Raw genomic sequence first — 15741 nt, forward strand, 5'->3', positions numbered from 1 at the left:
TTTTCCAGAAGCCTTTCTCCGATGTGACAGACACATCTACCATTTGATCTGCTTAAAAGCACTTTCTTCAGGTAGAGTCATGTTGCTGGTTAGCACTTCCGTGTTAGAGTTTTAGGGAGGCACATTTCAGTCCATAACAGCAAAAGGGGCCCTGTGGTCTACTTCAATGACAGCCATCTCTGCGCAGGACAGAAAGTTTGGAATCAGCGTTAGGATTTCTCACAGTATTACTGTCAGTGCTATCTCCATCAAATGTGCATTCATGTACACACAAATCTACCTGTACTCATAAACACATTCAACAGTGGAAATGCCTGATGGTTGTGTATGGGTAACATCAATATAATAATCCATAAGATGACCTATTAGCAGACATTAAAAAGAGAATTAGAAAGAATGACAACAAAATCTGCAGTTACCTATATTTATGTCTATATGTATGATATTCAGTATTTATAGTTGCTAAAAGATGAATACTGATGTGTGGGAATAAAAGCTAAACCTTACCTTGCAATATTGCAGCCTAGTCTACATGAAAGATGTCTTCCTAAAACCATTCACTGGGCCCACTCTGTGGCATAGTAGATTAAGCATCCACCTGCAGCACCAGCATCCCACATGGGCACCAGTTTGAGTCCCTGCTCCTGCACTTCCAATCCAGCTCTTTACTAATGGCCTAGGAAAGCAGTGCAATATGCCCTGAGTTCTTGGGCCCCTGCACCCATGTGAGAGACCTGGAGGAAGCTGCTGACTCCTGGCTTCTGGCACCTGGCTTCAGATCGGCCCAGCTCCAGCCATTCTGGCCATTTAGGGGTGAACCAGTTGATAGAAGACCTCTCTATCTCTTCCTCTCTATATCTGTAACTCTGCCTCACAATAAAGAAATACATTTTTAAAAACCTTTCACATGTTAAATTTCTTAATTGTTTTAAAGATTTATTTATTTATGTACAAGTCGAGTTACAGACAGAGAGGATAGACAGAGAGAAAGAGAGAGGTCTTCCATCTGGTGTTCACTCCCTAATTGATTGCAACTGCCAGAGCTGTGCTGATCTGAAGCCAGGAGCCAGGAGCTAGTTCCCGGTCTCCCAGATGGGTACAGGGGCCCAAGGACTTGGGCCACCTTCTACTACTTTGCCAGGCCATAGCAGAGAGCAGGATCAGAAGTGGAGCAGCTGAGTATTGAACCGGCCCCCATATGGGATGCTGGCGCTTCAGACCAGGGTGTTAACCTGCTCCACCACAGCACCAGTCCAACATTTTAAATTTCTGATACTCTAAAGTAGTACAGGACTGCATTACATCTAGGAAAGATGCATTTAAAAATTATAAATCTAGTGCATTTTAGCAGAAGTTTTAACAAATACTTCTGATTTTCTCAGCATTATATATAAATAAATGACATAATGAGTCATTGTCAGATTTTTAGCTTTTGACAGCCACTTATAATATTTCACAGCTTTTTGAAATGTATTGCTAGTGTGTTTTTCTCAACACATGCACTGGATTTTACCAGTTTAGTGCACATGGAGTTGCCTCTTATAGGATTTGCATTTTAATGGGTTTTCATGGCACATGTAATCAACATCTGCAAAGCCTCTAAAACACATAAATAATAACATGAATCAGGCTTTTTTCTTAAATATTAATTTATTTATTTGAAAGAGTTGCACAAATAGAGAAGAGGTAGAGAGAGAGAGACAGACAGACAGAGACAGAGAGGTCTTCCATCAGCTGGTTTACTCCCAGTTGGCCGCAATGACTGGTCTGTGTCAATCTGAAGCCAGGAGCTTCTTCAGGGTCTTTCACATGTGTGCAAGGCCCCAAGGACTTGGGCCACCTTCTAATGCTTTCCCAGGACATAGCAGAGAGCTGGTTCAGAAGTGGAGCAGCCGCGACTTGAACTGGCACCCATATGGCTTGCCAACACTGCAGGCAACAACTTTATCTGCTATGCCACAGCGCCAGCCCCACATTGCATCTTTTTAAGATGATATGGATTTAAGTTCATGAGAAATTATTAGCATAGTGGGAACTGATAGATATGGATGAAGCAGGATGGACTTGTTAGGAATGGTGATGTTAATTTTCTTATAAAATAAATAAATAAGAAATTAAATATGGTCAGACATAAATGAAGACTAAATTTTATTAGTGGTAATCCAGAAAACACTGATCTCAGGTCTTTTTCTTCCAGTGTTAAGTTTATATTTTTAAATGCATATTAAGTGAACAAATTTCATGTAATTTATATATACAGATTGAAGAGCAAACTGATAACATCCTATCCTATCTTCCCTTGTTCTCATATTTCCAACTCCCTCCTTCTTGTTTTATTTTCTTTTAATTTTGACAGCTGCATGCTTTGATTTTATTTTAGAATCACAAGCTTTAACCCTCTACAAAATAAAGAATTCAGCAAGTAGTAGCAGAAATATCAATGAGTATATGTTGTGTACTCTATCAAAGAGTACAGAAAAGTGCTATGAACAATACTCAAATCTCAAAATGTCAATTTAACTCATATGCTGCTTTTTGTTGTCTATATATTAATTACCACCAGTCAGAGAAAACATATGGTATTTGTCTTTTGGGGACTGGCTTCTTTCATGAAGCATACTTGTTTCCAGTTCATCCATTTAGTTACAGAAGATGGGATTTCATTCTCAATTATGGTTGAATAGTATTTTACACTGTATATATAGCTCATATTTTTGTTCCAGTCACCAGTTGATGGACATCTGGGTTGATTTCATGTTAGCTATTGTGAATTGAGCTGTAATAAACATGAGGGTACAGATAACTCATGCCTGTGCATATTCTATTTCATTTCATGCAGATAAATTCCCAGTAGTCAGATGGCAGGATCACATGGTATGTTTGTTTTCAGATTTCTGAGGAACTTTGATACTGCCTTCCATAATGGTTGCACTAGCTTCATTCCCACCAACAGTGGATTAGGGTACCTTTTTCTCTCCCTCTCCACCAGCCTTTATTGTTTGTTGACCTTTTCAAAAGAATTATTTATTTGAAAGATTGAGTTACAGAGATGGAGAGGCAGAGGCAGAGAGACAGAAGTATTTTATCTGCTTGTTTATGCTCCATATGGCCCAACAGGTAGTGCTGGTCCAATCGGAAGCCAGAGTCAGGAGCATCTCCCTGGTCACCCATGCGGGTGCAGGGACCCAGGCACTTGGGCCATCCTCCACTGCCCTCCCAGTCCAGTGCAGAAAGCTGGACTGGAATAGCAGCAACCGGGACCAGAACTGGCACCCATATGGGATGCCGTCTCCACGGGTGGAGGATCAACCCAGTGTGCTATGGCACTGGCCCCCATCAGGGATATTTTTCTATAGTACTCTCTCTCCACTGTATCTTTTTCTAGTTGAAGAATTAAGGTGATGCAGGATTAATAGAAGGAGTTTGAGAGGATTGTCTCTCTTTCAATTGTGTTGAATAGTTTGAGAAGCATTAGTTCTTTAAAAGTCCTGTAGAATTCAATAGTGAGGCTGTCTGATCCTGGACTTTTGCTTGTTGGGAGGGTCTTTATTACTCATCCAATCTCTGTCTTGGTTTTTGATTTGTTTAGCTTTTCTATGTGTCTTCATGACTCAATTTTGGTATATTGTGTATGTCCAGGAATATGTTGATTTTTACTCTAGGATTTCCAATTTGTTAGCAGTCACAACAGATGCCCACAGCCTATATTGCAGTGCTAATCTGAGTTTTGGGTACTACACTTCCTAATCAGCTTCATGTTAATATCCCTGGGAAGCAATGTATAATAGCTCAAATTCTTTCATTCCTGTCGTCAAATTGGAGAACTGTAACCTCAATGGGGACTTGAGAACCTGGTCTTGCACAGTTGTAGCCATATAGAAAGTAAACCAGCAGATGGGAGATCTCTCTGCTTCTCTTTCCTTCTCTCTTTGTCTCTGTGTGTCTCTGCCTTTTTTATCATGTTAAAATATTTAATTACTTACTTGAAAGAGTTACAGAGAGAGGGAGAGACAGAAATCTTCCACCACCTAATTCATTTTTGAGATGACTTTAATAGCCAGAGTGTGGCCAGGTTGAAGCCAGGAGCTTTCCCTCCGATGTGCATGGCAGCAAGGAGCTTTTCCTGCAATGTGCGTGGCAGCATCCCAGGCACTTGGGCCATCTTTCCCTGCTTTTTCAGTCCATTGGTAAGGAGCTGGATCAGAAATGGAATAGCTGGTACTTAAACTGGTGCACATACAGGATGCCAATGTAACAGATAGCAGCTTTGTCCACTGCACCACAACCACCAGCTCCTCTATCTGCCTTTCCAATAAATAAATCTTTTGAAAAAGAACTGAAGGTAGTAAAAGTCATCATGACTGAGCAATGGCAAATTTATTGAAGTGATCTATTTTCTTAAAGATCCTTTTATGAATTTGAAAGGCAGCACTAGATGGAGAGAATGGGAGAGATTGATCTTCCTCCTGGTTTGTTCACTCCTCAAATGGCTGCAATGACTGAGGCTAGGCCAGACTGATATCAGGAGCCAGGGGCTTCTTCCAGGTCTCTCACAAGGGTGCTGGAGCCCCAATATTTGAGTCACCCTGTGCTGCTTTTCCAGACACATTAGCAGAGAACTGGATCTGTTTGGAGCATTAATGTCTATGATACTCTCCTTGCAGTTGAAGGATTTAGAATCCATTTTGATTATGGGTGGGCCAAGTACAATGTCTTCCAATTGTCCAAGGTTTGGATTAGATGGGTTCTGAGAAATTTTGTTAAAATAGTTATTAATCTTGTTTAGACAAGGTCATAGTCAAAGTGGAGGTTCTCTCCTCCCTTCAGAGAAAGGTACCTCCTTCTTTGATGACCTGTTCTTTCCACTGGGATCTCACTCGCAGAGATCTTTTGCCAGAGTGTCTTGGCTTTCCATGCCTGAAATACTCTCATGAGCTTTTCAGCCAGCTCCAAATGCCTTTAGGGCTGATTCTGAGGCCAGAGTGCTATTTAGGACATCTGCCATTCTATGAGTCTGCTGAGTATCTCACTTCCCATGTTGGATCACTCTCCCCTTTATTTACTCCATCGGTTAGCGTTAGCAGGTACTAGACTTGTCTATGTGCTCCCTTTGACTCCCAGTCCCTCCACCATGACCAACTGTGAACTGAAACTGATCACCTGGAACAGTGAGATGGCATTGGTACATGCCACCTCAATGGGATTGAATTGGAATCCCCTGGTATGCTTCCAACTCCACCACTTGGGGCAAGTCAGCCTGAGCATGTCCCAAATTATACATCTCTTCCCTCTCCCATTCCCACCACCATGTTCAACAGGGATCACATTTCAGTTAATTTTCAACACTTAAGAATAACTGTGCATCAATTACAGATCTAAACCAGTCATATTAAGTAGAACAGATAAAAAAAACTACTAAGAGGGATAATGTATTAAGTTGTTCATTAACAGTCAGGGCTATGCTGATCAAGCCACCATTTCCCATAGTGTCCACCTCACTCCAACAGGTTTCCCTCTTGGTGTTCAGTCAGTTGTCACTGATCAGGGAGAACATATGGTATTTGTCCCTTTGGGACTGGCTTATTTCACTCAGCATGATGTGTTCCAGATTCCTCCATTTTGTTGCAAATGACTGGATTTCGTTGTTTCTTACTGCGGTATAGTATTCTAAAGAGTACATATCCCATAATTTCTTTATCCAGTCTATCGTTGATGGGCATTTAGGTTGGTTCCAGGTCTTAGCTATTGTGAATTGTGCTGCAATAAACATTAGGGTGCAGACCTCTTTTTTGTTTGCCAATTTAAATTCCTTTGGGTAAATTCCAAGGAGTGGGATGGCTGGGTCGAACCGTAGGGTTATCTACGACCTTGTCTAAACAAGATAAGAGTCGGAGAACTCAGAGGGCTTCCATAGCCTTGGAAACTCATGACTGGAGCATAGGGAGATTACTGATGCCATAGACAGGAGTGTCAATTGGTAAAGTCAACAACAGGAGTCACTGTGCACTTACTCCTCATGTAGGGTCTCTATCCTTAATGTGCTGTACATTGAGATTTAATGCTATAACGAGTACTCAAACAATATATTTCACTTTGTGTTTCTATGGGGGTGCAAACTGTTGAAATCCTTACTTAATGCATACTAAACTGATCCTCTGTTAAAAAAAAAAAAAGAAATTATCAATTCCCAACTTGACTCTCACTGGGATTAAACATGACAATAGGTCTGCTCTGATTTCATCATCATTTAAAAAAAAATCATCTATTATTTTTCACTTTATGTTTCTGTGTGGGAGCAAACTGTTGAAATCCATACTTGATGTATACTAAGCTGATCTTCTGTATATTAAGATAATCAAAAATGAATCTTGATGTGAATGGAAGGGGAGAGGGAGTGGGAAAGGGGAGGGTTGTGGGTGGGAGGGACGGTATGGGGGGGAAGCCATTGTAATCCATAAGTCGTACTTTGGAAATTTATATGCATTAAATAAAAATTAAAAAAAAATAGTTATTAATCATAACTCTCAGTTTAAGCTTTTCTTACCAAATTTTCATGTTTGCTGATGTTTATATCTATGGGAAAATTGGGTCTCTGGATTGCAACCAATGAAAGCATCCAGACTAACAGTAATAAGGTCAACAGTCAGCAGAATGATGTCCAGCTGAACTGAAATAGATTTTCTTATTTGGTAGAGGGGTTACCTCCTGCATTATGCTGACATACTGACATAGACAGTAGATATTGGAGCCTGTCCCTTCTGCCAAATGGAGAATACCATATTTTGGTCCATCATATATATATTTATATATTATAATATATATTATATATTATACTATATATTTCTATACATAATATAGAATTGCATATAATTATTATAAATATATAATTGTATATATTATATATGAATTTGTTATTTATATATAAATAATTATTTCTGATCCAGCTCCTTACCAATGGATTGAAAAAGCAGTGAAAGATGCTCCAAGTACCTGGGTTCCTGGGACACACATCAGAGGAAAAGCTCCTGGTTTCAACCTGGCCACACTCTGGCTATTGAAGTCATCTCAATAATATATATATATATATATATAAAATACATATAATAAATTATATAATATTATCTGTTTATAATTATATATTATATAATATATTGTATGATAAATTATAATATATTTTATATATGAATATATTTATATACATAAATATATAAATAAATGTAAATATATATATAAGGAATTTATTTATGTAGTTGACAGGTTTACTTACAGAGAGTGAGAAGAAGAGACACAGAAAGGTCTTCCATATGCTCATTTACTCCCCTAATGACTGCAAAGTCTGCAGCTGGGCCAATCTGAGCTAGGAGCTTCCAGGTCTCCCATATTTTGGCAGGGACCAAAGCACTTGGAACAGCTTCTACTGCTTTCCCAGGCTATTGCAGAGAGCTGGATGGGAAAAGGAGAAATGGGGACTAGAACTGGTGCTCATATGGGGTGCCAGCATTGCAGGTAAAGGATTACACCACTGCACCACAGTGCTGGCCCCAGTCTATCCTTTATTAAGGAGATCTCAGTAATCATGTTCAGGTATTGCTGTCCTATATTCATGGCCAAAGTCCTAGCAGGCAACATGGTTTGGAGAATCATAAGCACAAGGTGTGTAGGAGACTTCATTTCTCATACAGCACAGTTAATAACAAGGTTCCAAGAGGGGAAATTACTTGCATCATAGTCTTTGAGAACTAATGGACATCACAGGTGATCTAAAGAATTTAGAAGGTTTGTGAGCCCCTAGAGTGAAAAAGTCACTGGGAGCACAAGGACAGTGCCTAGAGTTTATTTTGATGGATTTTAGCCCCTTGCATTGGAGGGAGGCCCGAAGAAGCTGGACTGATTAGTAAACCTCAGAAGTGTCTTTTCAAGGTGAAGGCAAACTGAGACTGAGGGGTTTTTGGAAAAACGTTGAACAAAAGACATTTCCCACACGTGGTTAAGACACATCATTTATCTACTGATTTTCATCAGATCTGTTAACATTAGGTATAAGGTACAGTGGACATGGTGGATGGCATATAGCAATATGATTTTAGTAATATATCATGAGGTGCTTTTTTTAAATGGATTTAGCAGGTAAAATTGGGCTACCTAATAGGATGTAGCTGGAATAATCACCTTTTTGTTAAATAAATCTGAGGTAATAAATGTTAGTGTATGAAGACATTGAGTTTTCTTTTATTGGGCCTTCTTGGTTATTTTAATCTGGGATCTGCGAATTCTCATTTTCTTTATTTTATTCCTCATCATGTCGGACCAACTCTGCTGCTTTGGGGATTTTTTTAGTACATCTGACATTTGGAAATTTAGACAATAGTATAGTTAAAATGAGATGTACCAAGTAAAGTATTTATTTTTATTCTGATACATATTTTGGAATTCTTCTAAAATTCCTATTGAGTATCCTTGTTAAATTTAGTTGCATCCCAGGTTAAGACTTATTGGAGGCAGGCTCCATGGCTCAATAAGCTAATCCTCCACCTGCGGTGCAGGCACACCAAGTTCTAGTCCTGCTGGGAGAGCCAGATTCTGTCCCAGTTGCTCCACTTCCAGTCCAGCTCTCTGCTATGGCCCAGGAGTGCAATGGAGGATGGCCAAAGTGCTTGGGCCCCGTACCTGCATGGGAGACCAGGAGGAAGCACTTGGCTCCTGGCTTTGGATCAGTGCCATGTGCCAGCTGCAGCACACTGGCGGCAGCGGTCACTAGGGGGTAAACCAACAGAAAAAGGAAGACCTTTCCCTCTGTCTCTCTCACTGTCCACTCTGCCTGTCAAAATAAAAAATAATTTTTATAAAAAGACTTATTGGAGCCACTTTAGTGATTACACCCATGAAACTTTGTTAATAAATGCAAATAGAACCTGGGAAAATTGATGTATATCTTATGCTGTAGAGACTTAAGATTGAACATCTTTTTTATCTTTTTTAATTATATAATTTAAAAACAAATTTTAGATTTTTTTTTTTTACTTTACTAAGTCACAGCTCTGGCCCCATTAATATGACTTAACAATGTTTTTTCCTCTCAGAATTATCTCTATTGTTTCAGTTAACTGCATGCCTTTTCTTTACATTCAGATTCCCTCAGCTGTCAAAGCTTATTCATCTTAATTCTGTTGTTCCTATTTCCCTCCCTTTTATTCTGTCCCTAGGCTAATTGGGATCATGATTCTCCATTCCTTCTGTGTGGTGTCACAGTAGGCTTGAAGTGTTCTTTTTCTCTTCTGATTTCTAAAGAAAGAAATTATGTATTCCCCCAGTTTAGATATTTTAATAATGCACTCTAAAACAAAGGTTAAATGTTCTTAATTTGACAAGAATTTTCGGGGCCAGCGGTGTGGCATAGTGGGTAGAGCCACCACTTGCAGTGCTGGCAGCTCATATGGATCCAGATCTCTGCTATAGCCTGGGAAAGCAGTAGAAGATGGCCCAAGTCCTGGGCCCCTGCACCCATGTGGGAGACCTGGAAGAAGCTCCTTGCTCCTGGCTTTGGATTGGCACAACTCTGGCCATTGCAGCCAACTGGGGAGAGAACCAGTGGATGGAAGACCCCTCTCTCTTCTCTGCCTCTCTCTGTGCAACTCTGACTTTCAAATAAATAAATAAATCTTTAAAAAAAGATTTTTTTCTAATTTTAGATTTGTTCTACTTCATTGCCACTTCAGGGTGTGTGTAAGGAGTGCATATCCAGTTTTTCTATTTTGGAATTTGGGGATTTTGTATTAGCTCTGCTGTGTATTCATTTTTCTTGAGCATTGGTGATATCTTCTCCTTAGTTGTATTAAGAGAGAGAGCAATAGCCCTCATGTCTTTTTAGGTAAGTAAGACATATTAAAAACAGAGCATTCAGTATACATTCATAGTATTTTGACTTGTTCAATTGATTTTCCTGACCTCCCTTGGATATTCTTGGTCTTTGCTGTACAACTTTCTATACTCATTAATTCTTTGATATTCCCAAATCCAGAAAATGAATGACTCAACAGCTGTGTTCCTGTATTTGCTGGGACTCAGGGTAAGAAGCAAAGTGGAGGTGTTCAGGAATCTAAAGTTACATGCTACATAGCAAAGCACATCATTTCCTATACAAAGTGACTGGGAAATCCAGAATCTTTTGCACACATATTGGATCCTGAACTATTACTGGACTATTCAGTAAGATTTTAATGTATTTATTTTCTGTGTGTGTGTTTGTATTTCTAAATAAACTCTGCTGGGCTACTTAACATTAACATGTATTGCAGAATTCTTTCATCAGTTTTTACTTTTAAAAAGTTTCTCTTTCAGTTTTATGGGAGAGGGTAGAAGTTTCCTGCTATGTAACTGAAAGTTCATTCATTCATTAAAGTTAAAAATATTTGTTGCAAATTGGTAGAATACTATTAATTCTCATGTGATTTACATGAAACTAAATACATTCTCTATTTTGTTTTGCTTAAAATTTCTGCATGTGTGGACTTCTTTTTTCCTTCTTGCCCCAAATCCCTTTGTGTATTGGGATGGCAAATGGGTTTTACACTGGAGAAAACATGTTATTTTGGCAAAGAAGTACTTAGCCTTCCTGCTTCAAGTATTCAAATATTGCATTGGAAATCAGTATATTTGTTTACTGTACAAATGTCCTTCATACAATTTTGTAATCTTCTGGGATGGGAGAGGAAGCAGGAAATAGGAGGATTATGGGTGGGAGGGATGTTTTGGGGGAGGGGAAGCCACTGTAATCCAAAAGCTGTACTTTGGAAATTTATATTTATTAAAAAAATTAAACAATTTTGTAATCTTCATCTTCCTTTTTATTTCATCCTTTTTAAAAAAAGATTCATTTATTTTACTTGAAAATCAGAGTTACACAGAGAAGGAGAGAGAGAGAGAGAGAGCAGTCTTCCAACCGCTGGTTCACTCCCCATTTGGCCACAATGGCTGGAGCTCTGCCAATCCAAAGCCAGGAGCCAGCAGCTTCTTTTGGGTCTCCTATGCAGGTGCAGGAGCCCAAGGGCCTGGGCCATCCTCTACTGCTGGATAGTAAGTCTTACTTGCCTAAAAAGATGGATAGTAATTTGAGTAGCCAGGACTTGAACTGGCACCCAATTGGAATGTCAGCACTGCAAGCCACAGCTCTACTTGCTACTCCACAGCATCGGCCCCCTAAATTCTTATGAGTATTGCTACACGATTGGAATTTATAATTGATAATGCTGAACAATTGAAACTGTCTTATTTACAATTGTAGGACTGGATATGGCAGTTCTACTTGAAGTAAAGTATGTAGCCTGCTTATTGTATGATTTTCGGAAAAGCATGTATTTATATATAACAGCAGATCTGTTAATCATTTAAAAGTGAATTGTCATGATTACCCAGATGTAAAGAATGCAATATGTGCTAATGAGTTAGCAGTCACAGACATTTAGAATTAGAGGGATTTTAGAACTTTTTCAATACTGCAGTTTTTATGAAAAACTAATAATTTTTTTTTATTTGACAGGTAGAGTTATATACAGTGAGAAATCAGAAAGGTCTTCCTTCCATTGGTTCAGTCCCCAGATGGCTGCCACAGTTGGAGCTGTGCCCATCCAAAGCCAGGAGTCAGGTGCTTTCTCCTGGTCTCCCATCCGGGTGCAGGGCCCAAGCACTTGGGCCATCCTCTACTGCCTTCCCGGGCCATAGCAGAAAGCTGGACTGAAAGAGGAGCAACCAGGACTAGAACACTTTGCCCATAAGGGATACCAGCACCACAGGTGGAGAATTAACCAAGTGAGCCACGGCGCTGGCCCCCGATAAATTTACTCTTAACAAAATATCAAAATATCTTATTTAGTATAAAGTTAGTAGTGAAAAGAGACTACCTTGTTGAACACAGAAATTTGAGATTATATTTCTTGGTATTAATTTGCATCTTAAGGCTTATTGCCTAGTTTATTTCAATATTTCAATCTAATATTACTAATAATATCTTGTACTTAGTGGTTCACTGTGTGCCAGACAATATTCTTTTGATTTTTTAAAAGATTTATTTATTTATTTATTTGGAAGTCAGAGTTACACAGATAGTGAACAAGAGGAAGAGAGAGAGAGAGAGAGGTCCTCCATCTGCTGGTTCACTCCCCAGATGGCCTAAAAGGTCAGAGATATGCCAATCTGAAACCAGGAGCCAGGACCTCTTCAGGGTCTCCCATGCAGATTCAGGGGCCCAAGGACTTGGGCCAACTTCCTACTGCTCTCCCAGGCTATAGCAGACAGCTGAATGGAAAATGGAGCAGCCTGGACTTGAACCGGCCTCCATGTGGGATGCCCCCACTGCATGCAGTGGCTTTACTAGCTACACCACAGCACTGGCCTCAAGACAATGCTCTAAAATGATGCATTAATTATTCCCAAATATTGAAAAGTGGCATGGTACACATTTGAATGTGTTGTTTTGTACTAGTTGTAGAAACAGTTTAAAATATATTTATATTTAAAAATGTAAGCTTTGATCTAAAGGTTTACTTTCCCTTAAGGTGCCTGTTTGGAAACTGAGAGATCATTGAAGTCTCAAGATAGAGTACAACTGATCTTATCCAAGCCTCCTTTATCACATGAGGATGCTAAATGCCAAGCCCAGAGAAGTAAAGTGAATTGTTCAAGGTCACATAGGTAAGTTGTGGCAGGGATAATTCTGTATTAGCATTAGGTATCCTGATACATAGGCCACTGTTCTGTCAATTTTGTACTCCTTCTGGAGTTAAAGATTCTAAGTTGTGGAAAATTGAATTTGGAAATTTAGTGGTTGCTATGTTGTTATGGTGAGAAATTTCTGTGTATAGCTATGAGTTGCTTAAATTTTATTCAATATATTTTTCTAGTATGTTTGCTATTTATTTGAAATGTATAACAAGTAGCTTCATCTATTTGCCAAAAAAAATTTTAAAGATTTATTTATATTATTTGAAAGTCAGAATTACACAGAGAGAGAAGGACAGGCAGAGAGAATGGTCTTCCATTCACTGGTTCACTCCACAGTTGGCCTCCATGGCTGCAGCTGTGCTGACTGGAAGGCAGGAGCCAGGAGCCTCTTCCTGGTCTCCTATGCAGGTGCAGGGGCCCAAGGACTTGCACCATTTTATAGTGTTTCCCAGGCCATAGCAGAGAGCTGGATAGGAAGTGGAGCAGCCAGGTCTTGAACTGATGCCCCTATGGAATACCAGCACTGCAGGTGGCAGCCTCACCCACTATGCCACAGTGCCAGCCCTTGCCAAAAGAATTTATAGAAGCTATTCCATATATACACTTAACAATTATTTAGTTACTTGACATGAACTATCCCTGCATATTTGAAAATTTTGAATGGTATCACTTGGGTTTTAAGAATGTTATATTTTAGGTCTCTTAATATTTTTAGTGATGATGTTTTAAAGGCCCTTTCTGTTTTATGAAAAATGATAAGGATTTTGTTTTACAATGGCCATAGTATTACTACTTAAAGCAATAGATTAAATAAAACTTTTAAACAAAGTCATTTAATACTGAATTCTAACACACTGGTATATTTTAAAGTGAGAAGCCGGATTTCTTTCAGATATTCTAAAGAAGAATGATAATCAAAATTGAAGACATCTACAGTTTTTAATCACTTGTTTTAAATATTGGTCATAATGGTCCAATTTTGAGTTTAATTTTAATTAGCTTTTAAATGATTCAATATGTTTTATAGAAAAAATTCGGAGAACATAATTATATACTCAACCTCCCTCCCTTCTTTTTCCTTCTTTGTCATTTTTTTTAGCTTATGAAATGACATTTTCAGTTTACATTACATTAAAAAGGGTTCTTGAATCAAGGGACAAGTTTAACAGGCAAAAAGCAAAAAGATCGTAATTTAGAGGGAATACAGACAATGGCTCTAAACAATATTTGAATATCACATCTAAACAATATTTGAATAAATTGATAAATATTTTAATTTCTCCTACTAAAATGCTCAAAGTCTTTAATTATTTATCAAATATTAGTGCAAAATTATGGATTTAAATGATCCCAAAAAGTGATGAATTTTTGTGTAATAAAGTCCAATTTTTGTCAAGGCTTTTTGACAGTCTCACAGAAAACTTATGTTTGTGAATGGGAAGAATAATACCAAAATATCCATACTACCAAAAGCAATTTGCAAATTCAATGTAATCCCAATCAACATACCAACGATGTTCTCAGAGCTAGAAAAAATGATGCTAAAATTCACATAGAAACATGAGAGATGCTTAACATCTAAAGCAATATTATAAAGCAAAAAAAAAGCTGGAGACATCACACCATATTTTAAGACATATTACAGGGGTCAGCACTATGACAAAGCAGGTAAAGTCACCGTCTGCAGTGCCGGCATCTCATATGGGTGCCAGTATGTTTCCCAGCTGCTCCACTTCTTATACCCCTCTCTGGTATAGCCTGAGAAAAAAGTAGAAAATGGCCAAAGTCTTTGGGCCCCTGCACCTGCATAGAGACCTGGAAGAAGCTCCTGACACTTGGATTCAGATCAACAGAGCTCCGGCCATTGTGGCCATTTGGGGAGTAAACCAGTGGATGGAAGACCTCTCTCTCTCTCTGCCTCTACCTCTCTGTAACTCTGCCTTTCAAATAAATATACTGCAAAAAAAAAAGAAGAAGTGTTAGCACTGATATAATAACAGACACATAGTTCAATGGAAAAGACTTGGTAGCATAGAAATAAACCCAAATTTCTACCAGCAACTCATATTTAACAAAGGAACTCAAATGAACTGGAGAAAGAAGAATCTCTTTCACAAGTGGTGCAGAGGAACTTGATTATCCATATGTAGAAGCCTGAAAAGAGACTCCAACATCTCTTACACTATGTGAAAGTGAACTCACAGTGAATTAAAATGTAATCATAAGACCCAAACCCAAGTAAACATAGGGAAACTCTAAATATTGTCAACACACAATAGCTTTTGGGTAAGATTCCAATAGCAATAGTCACAAAAATAAAAACAGAGACATTTGAGTATATCCAACTAAGATACTTCTTCACAACAAAGTAAACATCAGAGTGTAGATACAATGAACAGATGGCAGGAAAAATTAAAACTCTGAATGTTTACAGATTTCCAGAACATTTACATGAATTGGAAAAACTCCAAAAAATACAGTGAAGAAACAGGCAAGGATCTGAATAGACATTTCTCAGAAGAAATGTACATGGTCAAAACATGTGAATATGCCCGATGTCACTAGCCATTATGTAAATATAAATCAGAACACCATATCAGTCTCCAACACCTGTGGGAGAATACAACACTCAGGTGTTTGTGTGTGCAGCAAGTGGGTTTAGAGGACCCTGTTCACCTCTGGAGAGCAGAGCCTACAGGGAGGTAAAGAAACCTTACTGCGCAGGGGCATGCTAATCTTCTCTGTATCATTCCAATTTTAGTATATGTGCTGCCGAAGCGAGCACATGTGCTGCCGAAGCGAGAAAGAGATGAAAAGAATTTATCTCAGCTAGCCACTAATATTCAAGAAACAAGGTCTTCAGGAAAGCCAACTCAACTGACATTTTCATGTCATTGTTAAATAAAGGAAAAATTATCTAGGTTCAGCAATACGTAGTTTATAAGAGAAAGACTACAGAGTAATTTCCTTGGCATAGAAATAACTTTGTTTTTTTTTTTTTTTGTTTTTTTTTATCCATGAGGG

The 15741-nt window shown here is 38.6% G+C and overlaps 1 pseudogene; it reads right to left on the reverse strand.

Annotated features, from left to right (window-relative positions):
• Positions 1-15434: 15434 nt before the first annotated feature.
• Positions 15435-15502, reverse strand: LOC138848288 (U6 spliceosomal RNA; annotated as a pseudogene).
• Between the last annotated feature and the right edge of the window lie 239 nt (positions 15503-15741).

The sequence above is a fragment of the Oryctolagus cuniculus genome, unplaced genomic scaffold, assembly GCF_964237555.1.
Source record: "Oryctolagus cuniculus unplaced genomic scaffold, mOryCun1.1 SCAFFOLD_84, whole genome shotgun sequence".
Taxonomy (NCBI): Eukaryota; Metazoa; Chordata; class Mammalia; order Lagomorpha; family Leporidae; genus Oryctolagus; species Oryctolagus cuniculus.